This window comes from Amblyomma americanum, chromosome 2, assembly GCF_052857255.1.
Source record: "Amblyomma americanum isolate KBUSLIRL-KWMA chromosome 2, ASM5285725v1, whole genome shotgun sequence".
NCBI classification, from domain to species: domain Eukaryota; kingdom Metazoa; phylum Arthropoda; class Arachnida; order Ixodida; family Ixodidae; genus Amblyomma; species Amblyomma americanum.
Genome location: NC_135498.1, coordinates 102801103 through 102815615, shown reverse-complemented (window position 1 = coordinate 102815615; position 14513 = coordinate 102801103). Strand labels below are relative to the sequence as shown.

The 14513-nt window shown below is 54.4% G+C and overlaps 1 protein-coding gene and 1 pseudogene across 8 annotated transcripts in view; one reads left to right on the top strand and one right to left on the bottom strand.

Annotated features, from left to right (window-relative positions):
• The window catches only part of LOC144121684 (uncharacterized), a 228049-nt gene that overhangs the window by 30521 nt on the left and 183015 nt on the right, over positions 1-14513 (top strand). The gene's annotated exons all lie outside the window — the stretch shown is intronic.
• LOC144121683 (uncharacterized) lies at positions 9545-14087 on the bottom strand (annotated as a pseudogene).

Sequence of the window (14513 nt, the reverse complement as noted above, 5' to 3'; positions counted from 1 at the left end):
AGCATCTGGTACGTGACGCCATCTGGTCCAGGGGCACTGCGGCGCTTGGAGTGCAGCAGGGCAGAAGAGAGTTCCCCTTTCGTGAGGGCCCTGGAGCAGACGGCCGTGATGTCCACCGCATGGCTGCAGGCTGGCTGGACGCAGTGGCGCCTTGGGTGGAGTCCTGCTGGAGGAGGCTCCCGGGAAGGAGGGCCTCTGCCAGTTTGTCCGCCAGCTGCTGGTAGGTGAGTCCCCCTGCCACTGCGATGGCCAGGTAGGGGGCCCTCTGGATGGAAGGCTCCAGCAGCGAACGGAACAGACGCCACGCCCTGGCACTCCCCCTGGCGGCCACCAGGGAAGCACAGATGCCCTCCCACGACTCTCTGCGACGTCGGTTGTGAGACCGGCGGCACTTCGCATCGAGCCGGTTGTGGAAGGTCCAGTGCTCGGGTCGATCTGTGCGGAGAGCCCTCCGCTCTGCCTGGCGCCGTTGTGCCCGCAGCTGGAGGAGGAGTAGGTCCGGGACCTCGCAGCAGATCGTGGCAGCCTCCGCACACCTGGCAACATGCGTCAGGATGTCGTCCTGCAGGGAGAAGCTGCGAAGGAGGTCCCGGAACTTGTCCCAGTGGACCACCTTGTACATTCGACAGTCCGCTCTCTTGCCCGGTTTAGGAGTCAGAGTGATAGGGTAGTGGTCCGAACCCCAGGTGTCCGCCGAGGGGTGCCATCCATAAACACATCGGGGGGTCCCAATAGATAGATCAATGCATGTGCGGACGCCCCCCCGACGGACAAACGTGGGGACCCCGGTGTTCAAAACATGCAGCCCGGTGCCGCGAAGGGCCTCAACTAGGTGCCGGCCGCGACGATCCGCCCTGCGGGATCCCCACCGCGGGTGAGCCGCGTTGAAGTCCCCGCAGAGCAAACAGTCGCCGCCAATGAGACTGACTAGCTGCGGCAAGGATTCGGCGTCCCAGGGGGTCTGGGGGCGCACATATACACTTGCCACAGCTGTGTCAACTCAACCCAGCCTGACCCTTACGCAGACGAACTCCATGGGGGCCACAACCGCATCACTCACCAAAATCTCCGCCTGGGCAAGAGTCCTGCAGACGAAGATGGCTGCCCGAGAAGGTCCGGGTGGATGGCTGTCCTCCAAGCAAGGGTCAGCCCGACAGGAGGACTGCTGGCAGGAGGACCGGCTGCCATAGCCGATGTACCCTGGCAGGTGCAGTTTTTCCGGCTGCAGGTACACCTCCTGGAGGGCCAGGACATCGTACTCCTCCAGCTGAAGGCGGTCATGGAGCTCAGACAGGCGAGGTCGAAGAGCCCGGCAGTTCCACTGGAGGACCCGTGGTCTGGGGACCAGCTGCGGTGTGTTAGCCATGTTGCGTATTTTGGCTCTGCGGGGCCTGCGCTATGCCCAGGGGTGGTTGATGGGCTGCTGTCAGGAGCTGCGTGAGGGCCTGGAGGGTGGTCGCCAAGGTCCGCGTCAGCTGGTCCAACTGGCCACTCAGGAGAGGAACGGGACCAGCCTGGGTACGGGTAGCTCCTGGGCAGTGTTGGGGGCCCATGGGCTGCTCATGTGGCCTGGGTGCGTCAGCCGCAGAAGTCTTGACGGCCTGGGCGTACGATTTGGGCCCAGTCCAGAGGTCCGACCGGATGGCCCTCCGTGACACCGGTTCCGCAGCGGCAGCAACCGCAGCAGCCACACGTTCCTCCTGCCAACGGGGGCAGGCCGGATTGTCCGAAGGGTGGCCTCCGCCGCAGTTCGTGCACCTTGGTGCTGTGGCATCACAGGCACCAGTCCCATGTTGTCGGCCGCAGCGGCGACAGCGCGTGGGGTGGGTGCAGCTGGCCGTCACGTGGTCGAGGCGGCCACAACGACCGCACTGGATGGGGCGGGGCAGGGCTGGCCGAACTGGTAGCCGTAGCTTGTAGATGGCTACATGAGACGGTGGTTTGGGCGCCCCAAAGCGGACGTGCAGGGTGGTGCCCTGGCCGCGCCGAACTCCAAGGATGGGCACTGATGCTTCCAGTGCTGAAGGCAGCTCTGCGTCCCCAAGGTCGGCAGGTACTCCATGAATGAAGCCCGTGGAGACGCCCTTGTCAGCAGCCGGTCGGGCTCGCACCTCCATCCCGACAAGGGATTGGATGGCAAGGAGTGCTTCCAGGGCCTCCTCTGAGACTGCGTCCGCAGCCACCACATTCCGTGAGGGGTTGACCCGCACGGAGGCGACGCCCGGTATGCTGGACAGCTCTGCTGCAACCTGGAACCTGCAGCGGTGCTGAAAGGTGTCACCCTTTCCCCGTGGCCGGAACAGGACGGTCCCCACCAGGTTGTCCACGGCCTCAGGGGGGAGGGGGGGGCGACGTGCCCCACGTCGGCGCCCTCGCGGCACTTTTAAAATCCAGCCCTCCTCAGTGTCCCTCTCTGCTGGGGGAGGGGGTGCTGCAGATGTGGAACGGCTCGGGGATGGGTCCAGGGTGTTGTCAGCTGGGTGGTCCTCTCTTTGGGGTTCCAGGGCCGCACAGCTTTCCTCCGCGGCGTCGGGCGGACCGGAGTCCTGGGACTCGATGGGCACAGGAGTAGGTAGTAACTCCGAGGGGGTGGAAGACTGCTCCAGGGAAGTGGCAGTCTCCTGAAGAGGCCCAGGAGTAGGGAGCTGGCTGTCGGCCTGTGGCTCTGTTGGGGAAGAGGGGGGCTCATGTCCCTCTTGCCTTTCTTGGTCTTCTTGCGCTGCGGAACCGGGGCCGGCTCCGCGGTCTTCAGGAAGGCAGCTGCCGCCTTCGAGCGCAGTCTGGTCAGCGCTGGGGACCATTGGGTGGATGCAGGAGGTGATGGGCTGCGGGGTCTGGGCGCCTTAGAGGCAGCCGACGTCCTTGCTGATGTTCCTGTAGGAGGGACTGGACACTGAACTCCAGGTGTCGCAGGAACATGTGCGGGTCACAACCCACACTGGAGCTGCGGCGGGAGGTACTGATGGTCGCAGGAGCAGCTTTGTCCTGGCTCGTAGCAGCCTCCATGATTCAGGGGATGCGTGGCACCGTGTGGCAGACAGAACCACCAACCCCGAACACAACCGGAACCAACGCGCGCGCGGGGGCGCGCGGCGTTTTTAAAACTCTGGTACACTCGTGAACGAACTCGAAAGCGGCGCAGCGCGCGGCGCCAAGGAGTGCCCGCCCGCGAGCGCGTCACTGGCACGTCACGCACCGCGGAAGGCGGAGTCGGGCGGCGAGCGGGCCCGTTCGGAGATTGTTCGCGGCGGCGGCGGCCGCGCCGCGTGGAGCGAGAAGGGGCAGCGGCGCGTTGACACGTCGCTGACACGGTGCGTCCGATGTCGAGGGAGAGCTACGTCGTCGCTTCCAACATCAGAACCAACTCAGCAGAGCGCGCGCGCAGGGGCGCGCGGCGTTACCCAGTAGGGCGAGCGGCACGCACGGAGGGGCGATCAACGCGAACACGGCAGGCGCCAGCGCGAGGGGAGAGCGTCCAAAAACACGTCTGCTCTCCAAGGAGGTTCGAGCTCCTACCAACCAACCAAAACGGCGAAGGCGGTCGATCGCTGCTTATATATCCCGTGGCTGATGTTGCTGGTGATGAGGCTTTCCAGGATGGGCCGGGGAAATGGTATCCAGGGGGAGGCGCTGCCGGGCATGATGAAGTGATGACGTCGGGTTGGGGCCATGCGAAGATGCGATCGTCACTGCAGTAAACTGCAGTGGATGACGTGCTTGCTGGGGGAAGGGCCAACAACGCCGGAAGCAGGGCATTAGCGACGAAGGCGAACACCTGCATGATGTAGACAAACGGATTAGTGGTGTGCACGCTTGCACAGCCACCGAGCCCACCATTAGCGATGGCCGGCGAAGCCTGCAGACAAGCCACTGTGGCGATCCGTTCCCACGCTGGTGCTGTGCCCGTGAGGCCAGGGGTAGTCGGGTCGGTGGAGATGTCGGGGAAAATCGGAAGACAGCCGGAACCACTTCGCGGCCCGTGGCAGCGACTCCTTAAAGGGATTTTCGCAGAGCCCTGCTCCCCGTTTGTCCCATGCAGCAACGACCGGGCGAGCGTGGTAAATGCACCCCGCAGACACCTGGCGAGAGATTCTGTCTTGGTGGCAATCCTCGAGACATGCTGGCGCCAATCCTAATACCAGCTGGCGGCCATTCCTAATAACTCCTCCGCGGCCAGGAAAATCTCATTCGGCCAGTGGTAGCAATCCCTTGCCGATGAGAGATGGGCTGGTCTTGGGAATGGGATGACCGGTCATCTTCTGCGAGCACCAAAACAACCCCCAAACCTCCCACAATGGCAGTTCGGCCCCAGCAACAAGGCTCCACACGACGCGAAAGCACCCAGTCTGCCCCTGATCCACCAGGCTTATCCCAACAGATAAGGTAATAACATAACAAATTCCGACTCCGAGTGGTTCTGCCATCTAAGTCAACGTATCATGGATATTTGGGCCACAACCAAGTCAGAGACATGCATGAAATGGATCGAAGTAGATAACTAAACTTGAAAAAAAAACATACATAGGTGCGCTAGTAACACACACACACGCGCGCGCGCGCGCGCACACACACACACACACACACACACACACACACACACACACACACACACACAAAAAAAAAGCTGGAGGACCCTTTTTGCCTTAAGCACTTCGGAATAGCCTGCTTAAACCATCGGCATTGCCATTCATTTTCCCTTTCTTATACCTCACAGAGAAGTTGTACTCCTGAAGGATGAGGCTCCACCGCAGCGAGCGTCCGTTCTTTTGAGACATCTGCCTCAGCCACGTGAGTGGTCAGTGATCCGTCTCAAAAACGAATTTTGATTCGTATAGGTAGCATGACAGTTTTTGTGCTGCCCAGACTAAGCATGCGCATTCTTTTTCTGAGGCGCTGTAAGCTTCCTCCCTTAGTGTCAGTTTCCGGCTTGCGTACAGGATGGGATGCTCTTCCTTGTCTTTCCCGACCAGACTCAATACAACGTCCATCCCCCTATCACTCGCATCGCACTGAACTACAAACTCTTTTGTGGTCAGGCGTCCGCAATATATATTGTGATTCTCAAGGGGGGTCGCAGGGCAGGGGGGAGAGAAATGGGGGTTAGCGCAGCCCGGTAATTGCCTCCAATGAAGGGGTCACCACAACCGGGCTTTGCTGGGGAGGGGGGGGGATGATAGAGTAGGGGAGAGGAGGCGGATCTGGGGCGGGAAAGGGGCACCGAGTGGAGGCAGGGCAGGCCGCGAAGCGACACGGCAAGAGGAGCGATCAACACCCGGGTAGGTCGGCGCCCGCGCGCGCCAGCGAAGAGCATTCCCATGTGCAGACGGTGGCGAAGTGCTCGGCTGGTCCGAGGTCCGAACGAGTCCGGGATGGGGGGTCAGCCGTGCTTCCTGCCGTCCTCAGTTGGCACGGGCGGCGGAGTCCCACCTCGGGAGCCGAGCAACTAGTGCCGCACACAGGGCACCCACGCCGACGCACGCGAACACCGAAGTCACCACCACACGCGTCGAAGCACCTAGAAGTCAGCCGGGTGTCCACGGAGCCGGGCACAGGGGACGGGAGAGAGCGCGGGCGCCGATGAGCACGCACGACATCGTTCGGTGCACGAACTGCACTCACGGGGAGCTGGCTGCAGGGTTGCCGTTAGGAATTTTTCAAAAAGAGCCAGAACTGAGGCTAAAAGTAGCCAAAAGTAGCCACGCCACCTGGTCTTGGCGCCAAATTTGTAGCCAAGTAGAAAAGTACCATTATTATAAGCAACTTTTAATAATGAACAATAAATAATATCATTTTGAATCAACACAAGAACACAGAGTAAATAAAGAGCAAGGAAATTTGGTTCTCTTGCTTGGCCTTCAAGCATCAGGTACGTTGCAAATAAATAAAAGTTCAGTCCGCGTAGTTTATCTAGAGTAGATAGTGTTCATGCCGGAGTAATTTGGCACATTCTATTCAACAACTCAGCAGGAATGTCAAACGATGATGCTGTTTTTTCTTGAAGTCGTAGCCCAAATTTGATTCGCAGAATCGCCATGAGCAAGTCCAGCTTCATTTTGTTACAGATCTCTGTTTTCGTCAAGTTCACGCAAGAGAACACGCGCTCTGCATCAGCGTTAGAAATTGGAAGGGTCAAAATTTTCAGTGCTCCTTGCGCCAGGTGTTGAAAAGGGCATTCGCCGCAAGGGTCCTTGTACGATGCCGCTGCGTGCCAGAAAGTCAAACATGATGCGCAATCAAGTGCACCGCTAACATTCTGCAGCTGGCGTATTTCAGACTCCAGTTCGATTGAGGAACTTCCAAAAAATTGCAGCGGTAGCTTCATTATGCATTCACGGCTCTTAGCACTTTCTATGCCATCGGGATTTATGGCACACAGTCTTCGAAGTGCAGAGGAGGCATTTGGAAGTCGCTGCTGCAGTCCCATCGCCATTTGCCTCAAGAATTGGAAACAGCGCTCCCTCATGGCCCGTTGGTCTTCAATAGGGACTAGTGAAATCTCTCTGAAGACGTCACCTAGGTCCGCTACCTCTGGTTGCAGGAAAATCGACTTCATTTTTGCCAGGTCTAGCGACAGCAGACTTGCCGTTGCGTTGTGCCTCAAAACTGATGGATTCAAAATCCGCCTAAGAATTTCCAAATACAAATTTTCTAGCTCTTGGAAGACAACCAGTGGGTCAGTTGTGTTTGTTTGGAACATTTTGTTCACTCGCCTAACGTTACGGAGAACTGAGGCAAGAAACACGAGGTAAACATAATTTTTTCTGTCTCGATACATCTCTCGTAAAATGCGCACGTTGTAGCTGCGATCTTCTGCTTTCTCAAAAAACTCTTCGAGAGACTGGTACTGCGCCAAAATTCTTTCTATAGAGTCTGCAATAGCAAGCCATCTCGTCTGCGAAAGCGACAGAATCTTGGGCGGTGGATTTGCACTTTCATCTTCCACTGTCATACTGGCATACAGTCTCTTATAAGCATCTTGCCGGCAGCTGCTGTGTGCAAAGTAGTTGTAGGTTTCTCGCACTAAGTGCTCAACCGCAGAAGGAATCGCCTCCATCGACTTGGATGCCACAAGGTCCAGGCTGTGGCAAGAGCATTTGATCAGAATCAAGTCTTTGTTGTCCTCACTAAGACGACTGAACAGAGAATTGTGTTTGCCGCACATGGCATTTGCACCATCGGTGCAGAGACCGAGACAGTTCTTGATCGATAGGCCGTGCTTGTCCAACGTCTTCAATACCGTGTCGTGAAGCGTTTCTGCCGTTCCATCAGACAGCTCTACGAGATCAAGAAGGGTGGTTGCAATCCTGTTTTCTTCTAAACTCAGAAACCGCACAACCATGCAAAGTTGCTTTGTCGTGGATACATCGGTTGATTCATCCACCATTAGAGAATAGCTGGAGCCGTTCAGTTGTTTGTCCATGTTTTCCGTGAAGTACGGGAAGAGAACATTCGTAATTATAGCCGTGCACTTCGTCCTGTGCAGATCAAAATCATTGAATTCGGAATGCAGAATCTCACCAAGTTCGTCGACAGCATTTATGGAAGTGTGCACTGCAGTGTACAAGGCGATCCTTAACTCTCGGCGAGCCTTTTCATAGTACGTTCAACTCGAAGACGCTAGAAGCTGCGGCAGTTTTTGTTGCGAACTTAGGATTACTGCGCACTCGCGGTGCTTTTTGGTTTCTGCGTGCTTCAACAGATCACTGTAGTGGGGTCGAATGTTGCAATTGCAGTACTTGCAGTGAGCAGTCGTTCCACCGTCACGTGACGAAATCCATCCTGTAACGCATGGTAATATGCATATTAGATACTAAGCGGCATGCGACTAAACGCCTAAAGAATAGTTTCCGTTTTGCTTACCGCTCAGTTTCTTGTCCTTTCTCCATTCTTCTCGAAACGTGCGCTTTGCTCTTGCGTCTTTTCCCATGGTAGACGCCGGTGTCGGCAAGCCGAAGGCACAAAAACAGAAGCTTTGTCGCCTTGGGGTACACAAGTTATTTCACCTGTACTGCTCGTTCCTCTCTGGTGTCATGCCGTGCACACGGCTGCACCTAAACGCATGGTTTCGGATGCATGACCCTAACGGAGAAAGTACTCTAGATTAGTGTTATTTTCTCCAGATGGAGCGCAGCATCCTTGCGGCCTTTGCTTCGCCGTGCGCTAGAATTAGCGTTATTTTCTCCAGATGGCGCGCAACGTCCTCACGGGCTTTGCTTCGACGTGCGCCCATCACCCAGAGTCCGTGCGTCTGCGCACCCGCGTCTGCTAGTTGGTCTCTATGTGCGCACCGCCGGCGGAGAGAATATATGCGTACAGGACGCGCGCGCTATGGCGCGCGCGTCAAGGCGACCGGAACAGCCATGAGGAGAGCAAAGTTTTAAAAATAATTGTTCTTCTTTGTTCTTGCTTGCTATTGTATATGCAATTGCAAAAAAAATGGCTAGTGAATGCGCCAAAATAGAAGTTCAAAGTAGCCAGAAAGTAGCCAAGGAGCCAACATGAAATTTTCATCGCCAGACGGGGTCGAAAAGTAGCCAATTTGGCGCAAAGTAGCCACCAACGGCAACCCTGGCTGGCTGCGCTCTGCCAGCGTAAAGTGTACTAGAATATTGGGTAGTGGGCTGACTGAGCTCCATCCGCTGTCGCGGTTTACGTCTCGCCTGCTAGATGGCGCCACCACTGTATTCAATGTAAGCGGCCGCGCTTTGGCCGTGCGAAAGGTACGTGGTCGCCGCTGTAGAAACGGTCTAATTTCTTGAATGCTCCTTTCTCATATAAATAAAGAGCTTGGACAGTATGCTTGTTTGTCAGTAGTACTTCGTCTTTCTTTTCATGAGGGAAAAGTTTCTTTAATCACCATTTTTGTAACGCTGGCTTTGCTGAGCTTGCACTCGTATCGAAAACTCGCGTCTTGCGCCGAGTAAAAGGCTGTGGGGTTCCTCTCCATTGACAGCAAGTTTGGGTATATTTACTCAATAATAGCGCGACATAACAAATGAATCACTTACATTCTTGTCAAAGACAGCAGTTTTACTGCTGTCTTTGATTAGAAGGTAAGTGATCCATATGTCGCGGTGTGTTATCGAGTTGCGCGCGTGCAGAAATTCGTTTTCGGCGTTACCCTATTTGCAGTCCTTACAGCAATTCAGGCACCTTTGGAACGATGCCTTTCCTGTATACCTACCTATTTGACTCTGGCTGAGCATATTGTGGAAGAAAAATAGAGGTATATCAATGAAATGTTAAGCAGCATAGACATGAAGTTTTAATCGCACATGAATGTTGAAACAAAAGGTAAACCGTTTAAAACACCTTCCATGCTGTAGCTTGTCACATATGTGCCAGAAAACATGCACCTATAGATCAGTCGTTGCTCTACATTATTCCAACATAAAACGCATTTAATTCTCCCGACACTAACATACTGCATAATTTCCTATATCTGCCTTTCCAGAGAGTGATGTTGGTATAGCCACACTTATTTTTAAGGAAATATTTTATGAAAGAAAAAGAGAAAAAAAAATGCAAACAAAATGTTGGTTGAACAACTTTAACAAAAGTTTATTATCTTGACAAGCACAATGCAACAAGTAGACAATGCAGACAGCATGCACATTTCAAGAGCAGCGGCTCAACTTCAAGTGCTTTGCCTTTTGGCGCTTCCCCGACTTGTCAGTATTTATACTTTTAACATAGAAGTGAAGTCGTGTAGTGACATAGAATTTGATTATATTTGGAGAAAGGGTGGAAGCATGACTGGAACAACCAACCTCTTGGCCAAGTCTGGCTTTGACAACTGTCAGCACATCTAAAATGCTGTCAGAGTGCAGCTGTCCATGGGAGAAGCAGCCTGTGAACAAGTCCTCAAGCTTCTTTATGAAACCAAATAAGCGACCAGTTGGATAGAGGAGCCCTCCATTGTCACGAAACTTTGTCAGCCTCGCAAGCTGGAAAGTTTCATCTGGGGCAGGCATAGTGAGAAGGGTCAGACAGTCTTGGCAATTAGTTTTTAAAACGCATTTTCTTGCAACATAGCCAGCGATGTGAAAAATTATTCTTGAGTCACTGCTGGCAATGTGCTGGTTGTGGTCTTGGGAGGATGGAGCTGTGTGCATGCTCTTAGCAGCACTCATTGGCAGATGAAAGTCTGCTGCATTCTGCGCAGTGTCTGGCAGGCTGTCAACTTCCAGGAGGGAGCCCAGTTCGTCCTGCTGACAGTTACCTTGACTGGCACATTTTACTAGCCCATAAAATGACAAGCAGTTAATGATAACTAGAAATTGACTTGGTGTTGGGTGGTCATTACTGCCAGAAGACTGTCGAACGATCCCAAAAAGGTTTTCAAGAGGGTCTTGACTAGTTTTGGAGGTCATTAGGTACTTAAAACCTACTTTTCTTGTAAGGTAATCTAGCAAGCCTAATGTGCTTGAAATGGTTACACGCAGACCTGTTGCCGTGGACTCACTCACAAAGCCACCTGTCCCTTTTACATGCTCCTCCCATGCTTTAAGATAGGATAAAAAATCCTGCAGCACAGCTGTTGCTCGAGAATCTGGCCGGAGGGCTTCCGCAGGGAACCGTGAAGTCATCACAGATATCAGCTGGTGGATTTTGCTGAAATACACAAAAAAGCTCTTCAGATGTTGCTTGCACCAAGTTAGACTTAAACATCATTTCCAGCTAACAAAACCATAATGCAAAGGTTTCATTACTTTTAAAATTAAGTAGCAGAAGAGAAAATAGGCATTTCACCTGAAGAATTCCTGAGTTGCATCCATTCTTCCAAGAGTGGCTTCTAACATGTCCTTATACAGGTGAAAAGCTTGGAGCACTTTAGTGCCGAAAAGCTGGAACGCATAACTGACTCTCATCTTTTCAAATGCGTTTGGCTCAATATGACATCGTGTTATCCCTGGCATAACCTTGAGGGTAACATTGCAGGAATCCATTTTGTAGGCTTCCTTTATGTGTTGCATATCCACCTAAAAAGAAATTGGAGAGGACCCTGTTAAGCTTCAAGAGTGAGTAATAGCACAACAAAATCCTCAATAAGGCCACTCTTTTCGGCCAATACGGTTGCCTCAATAACAACTTTGGCAAGAATGTCCCCCTTCATGTTGCCATGTGTGGCAAAATAGCCAATTACCTGGCTCCATTTTCCCTGAAAGGGAACAAATAGTATAACCATGCCATGGTCACATGGGACACCTTTGTCTTTGGCTGCTGTGAAAGGGCCTAGGTCTACAAAACCCTCAATAACCCCAGACGTTTTAACTGCAAAGTGTTCCGACAGCTTTAGCTCGTCTATAACTAATCCACCATGTTTTTTCCAGGCATCAAGCTCAGCTGACTTCACTTTTAGCTGCCTCAGAACTTTGTCGCTGAAGCCAAACACAGTGCGATATGCAGATACATAGCGCTTGAGGGTTGATTTGCACGGTAGGGAAAGAATGCTATTACGGCGAAGATGCTCATACAGACGAGGACTTTTCATCTTCATTATTATGCAGTCCAGGACCCACATTTTCGTGTAGCGTAGACCATTAGGTTTCACTTTTGAAGCTGCGAAGCATTGTCGAACAGCTTCCTGCTGTCTGGGGGGCAGTTTTGAGATCTGTGCTTCTAATGCTTCTGCTTGAATGGCAGCATTTTTCCCTCTCATTTTAGCAAGTTCATTTTCCACATCTCCTAGGCGAACAACTAGCCTCTTGTTTCTTCTCGCTGCAGCTCGCAGTTTAAGCACAACAGATCGGCCGCTCTTTTTATCAGTTCTTTTGACCCTCGCTCGTCTGATCTGCAGTGCTCGTTTCAAGTAGCGGCAAGACACACACTGCGTACCTGCAAGAAAAGTGCATTGAATTGAGTTCCCACGGAGCCAAAAAATCAATGAACGCAACATAAAATGAGTTGCAAATTAGGCAAAATGGACAGCATAATTACCTCTTTCAGCGACCTGACCCAGGCAATTGCTGCTGAAGTACATTTGCTCGAGGGTCACTACGTGGGATTTAAGGTTCTTCGTAAAATACCTTTCTTCATAATCTTCAAGTCGCATTACTCCAGTGCAAACACTCATGGAATCAGTTGCTCTCAGCACATCTTCTGCTTCCCCGCTTGTTTGCAATGTGCTTTCTTTTAGCAGAATTCCTCTCACAAACACTTTGTAGTAACTGTGCATCTGTGACTGAAAGAACATTACCACTTTTTCTGAGCACACCTCATTTCTTGATGTCAACACAGACGTGCAGTACACGACACCGTCGTGTCCAGGAAACCTGTGCTTGGTCCACTGCTCCGACGGTACCTGAAGACTGAAATAACAGCATGGGTTCCTGCTGACCCAGTGGGCATGAAAATTCTGCATCGGCGTCCGGCTCCACGCCTGCTTCCGTCGAGGAGGCCGTGCCTTGCTCAGCAATCGTTGCAGCGCTTGTGTAGGACACCGTCGTGTCACTGTTCGAGCACGGTCTACGCTTCGCCGGAGACGCGCAACTCTCTGACTTCCTTTTACGAGCTGGCCTCTCTTTCACAGCTTTTTTCGTCAAATACGCGGGTAGGTTTGGAAGAATGGTTGGCACAGCATCACTGCTAAGCAGTGGCTTACCACGTGGGATCCGCACTTCCTTGCCACCAATGATGTGTACATAGTCGCGAATTACGTAGCGCGGCTCAAAATGTAGTTCGCACACGGCACTTGTGTCTTCGAGAAGCTTGTCCGCTTGATGGAGGTTTTTTTCCCACAGTCTTCGAAGTGCTTCATCCTTGGGCACGCTGAATAACGACGGCTTTGGGGCACCTTTTACATGTACATAGCCCGTTTTACAGACGGGCGCAAAACAGTGGCTCAAACGGCGTGGTGCCATTTCACACGCAATAGCGACGCACGATATACTTCCCTACGATGATTTCTTATAAACATTAGAATTGGTAATGTAAACTTCGGAACACATGAAAGAAAGCACAGCGGAGGCAGCGGCGCGCAAAGCCAGGAAGGCAGCGGCGGAGGCAGCGGAGGTTTACATTGACGACGACGACAGCGCCTCCGCGCGGGTCCCCGGGAAAACATAAAAATGTTCACATTTCCGGCGACGCGGGAGCGCACGCCGCCACCGGAGAGTCAGCTCACTACCCAATAGTAGTTCTAGTTCACTTTAGCCAGCGAGGCCAACAGAGCGGCAGCGACGGGATTGGCCACCGAGGCGGCGCGGACGTCGCGGAGCACGACGCGGCGCAGCCAATGAGGGAAGGGCGGCGGTTGGTGCGGTGAATGCTGGAAATCGCCAGTTTTGAGCGGCGGCCGCGGCTACACGGGAACAGGCGACGGCGGAAGGGAGTGGATGGGCCCAGGGTTATGACAAGGGGGACAGCTGTGCACTCTGGCACCCTCTGTGCGCACAGGCGCGCGCACCTCACCTGGGGACCACTCCAATGAGGCCGAAACCGCGACGCCACGGCCGCCGCCCAGACGCGCCCACACACACACACGCACCGTTCGACTCCGCGGTGTAGAAGTTATCCGCCGTGCAGAAAGTCCCGCTGTAATAGCTACAGGCGGGGACGCAGGTCACACTCACTGATGAATCGCAGTAGGTGGCGGAGCGCGGCAGTCTGGCTGATGGGAGGCGCTGCCGGGAAGAGTACCTCGCTCAGCGCACTGAAGGGCAGGCCCAGGTCCCTGTAGCCCTGTTGCAGCGCTAGGCGCTCGCGGGAGGATGCCGGGCACACGCACAGGATGTGCTCAAGCGTGTCTGTGCTCCCGCACTGCGCGCACAGGGCCGCCGGGGGATCTCGGTGGCGGCGGAGGCGATCGTGCGTCCAGCCCGAGCCGGTGCGCAGCCGAAGGAGCAGCACGTAGTCGGCCCTGGCAAACCGCGTGGTGTCGATGGTCGTCATTGCGGTCGCCGAGGCCACGCGAGGGTCTGGATGCAGCCGCGTCACGAAACGACGCAGTGCCAGCCTCGCGCTGTCGTACAGAGTGACGATGCGCGAGAGTGGGACTGTTGGGTGCAGCGCTGCGCGGGCCAGCTCGTCCGCCGCCTCATTGCCATCCACGCCAATGTGGGAAGGGATCCACTGCATAGAAATATTGCATCCACGAACCCCGAGCAGGTGCAGTTTGAGTGCTGCTATGCGCAGCAGGCGCGAACCTCTCTCGGGGCTGTGGAGTGCCTGCAGGGATGCCCGCGAATCCGTCAGGATGGCTGCCCGTGTGACGGCCGGGTTCGCCGCCAGCACGTCTGCCGCGAGGGAGATGGCCGCGAGTTCCGCCGTCAGTGACGAGGCCGGGGTGTTGAGGCGCAACTGACGCACCGCAGGCAGCGAGGGGGCGATGCACGCCGCTCTTGCGGCCTCCTCCCTCACAGACCCGTCTGTGTAGACAATGGTGTGGCCAGCGAACTCGTGATGGACCTTTGATGCAACCTCCTGGCGCAGGGCGCAATGCGGGGTGCTGCGCTTGGACCGGACGCCCGGCAGCACTGCGTCTATTCGGGGCGGCCGGTACTGGTGCGGCG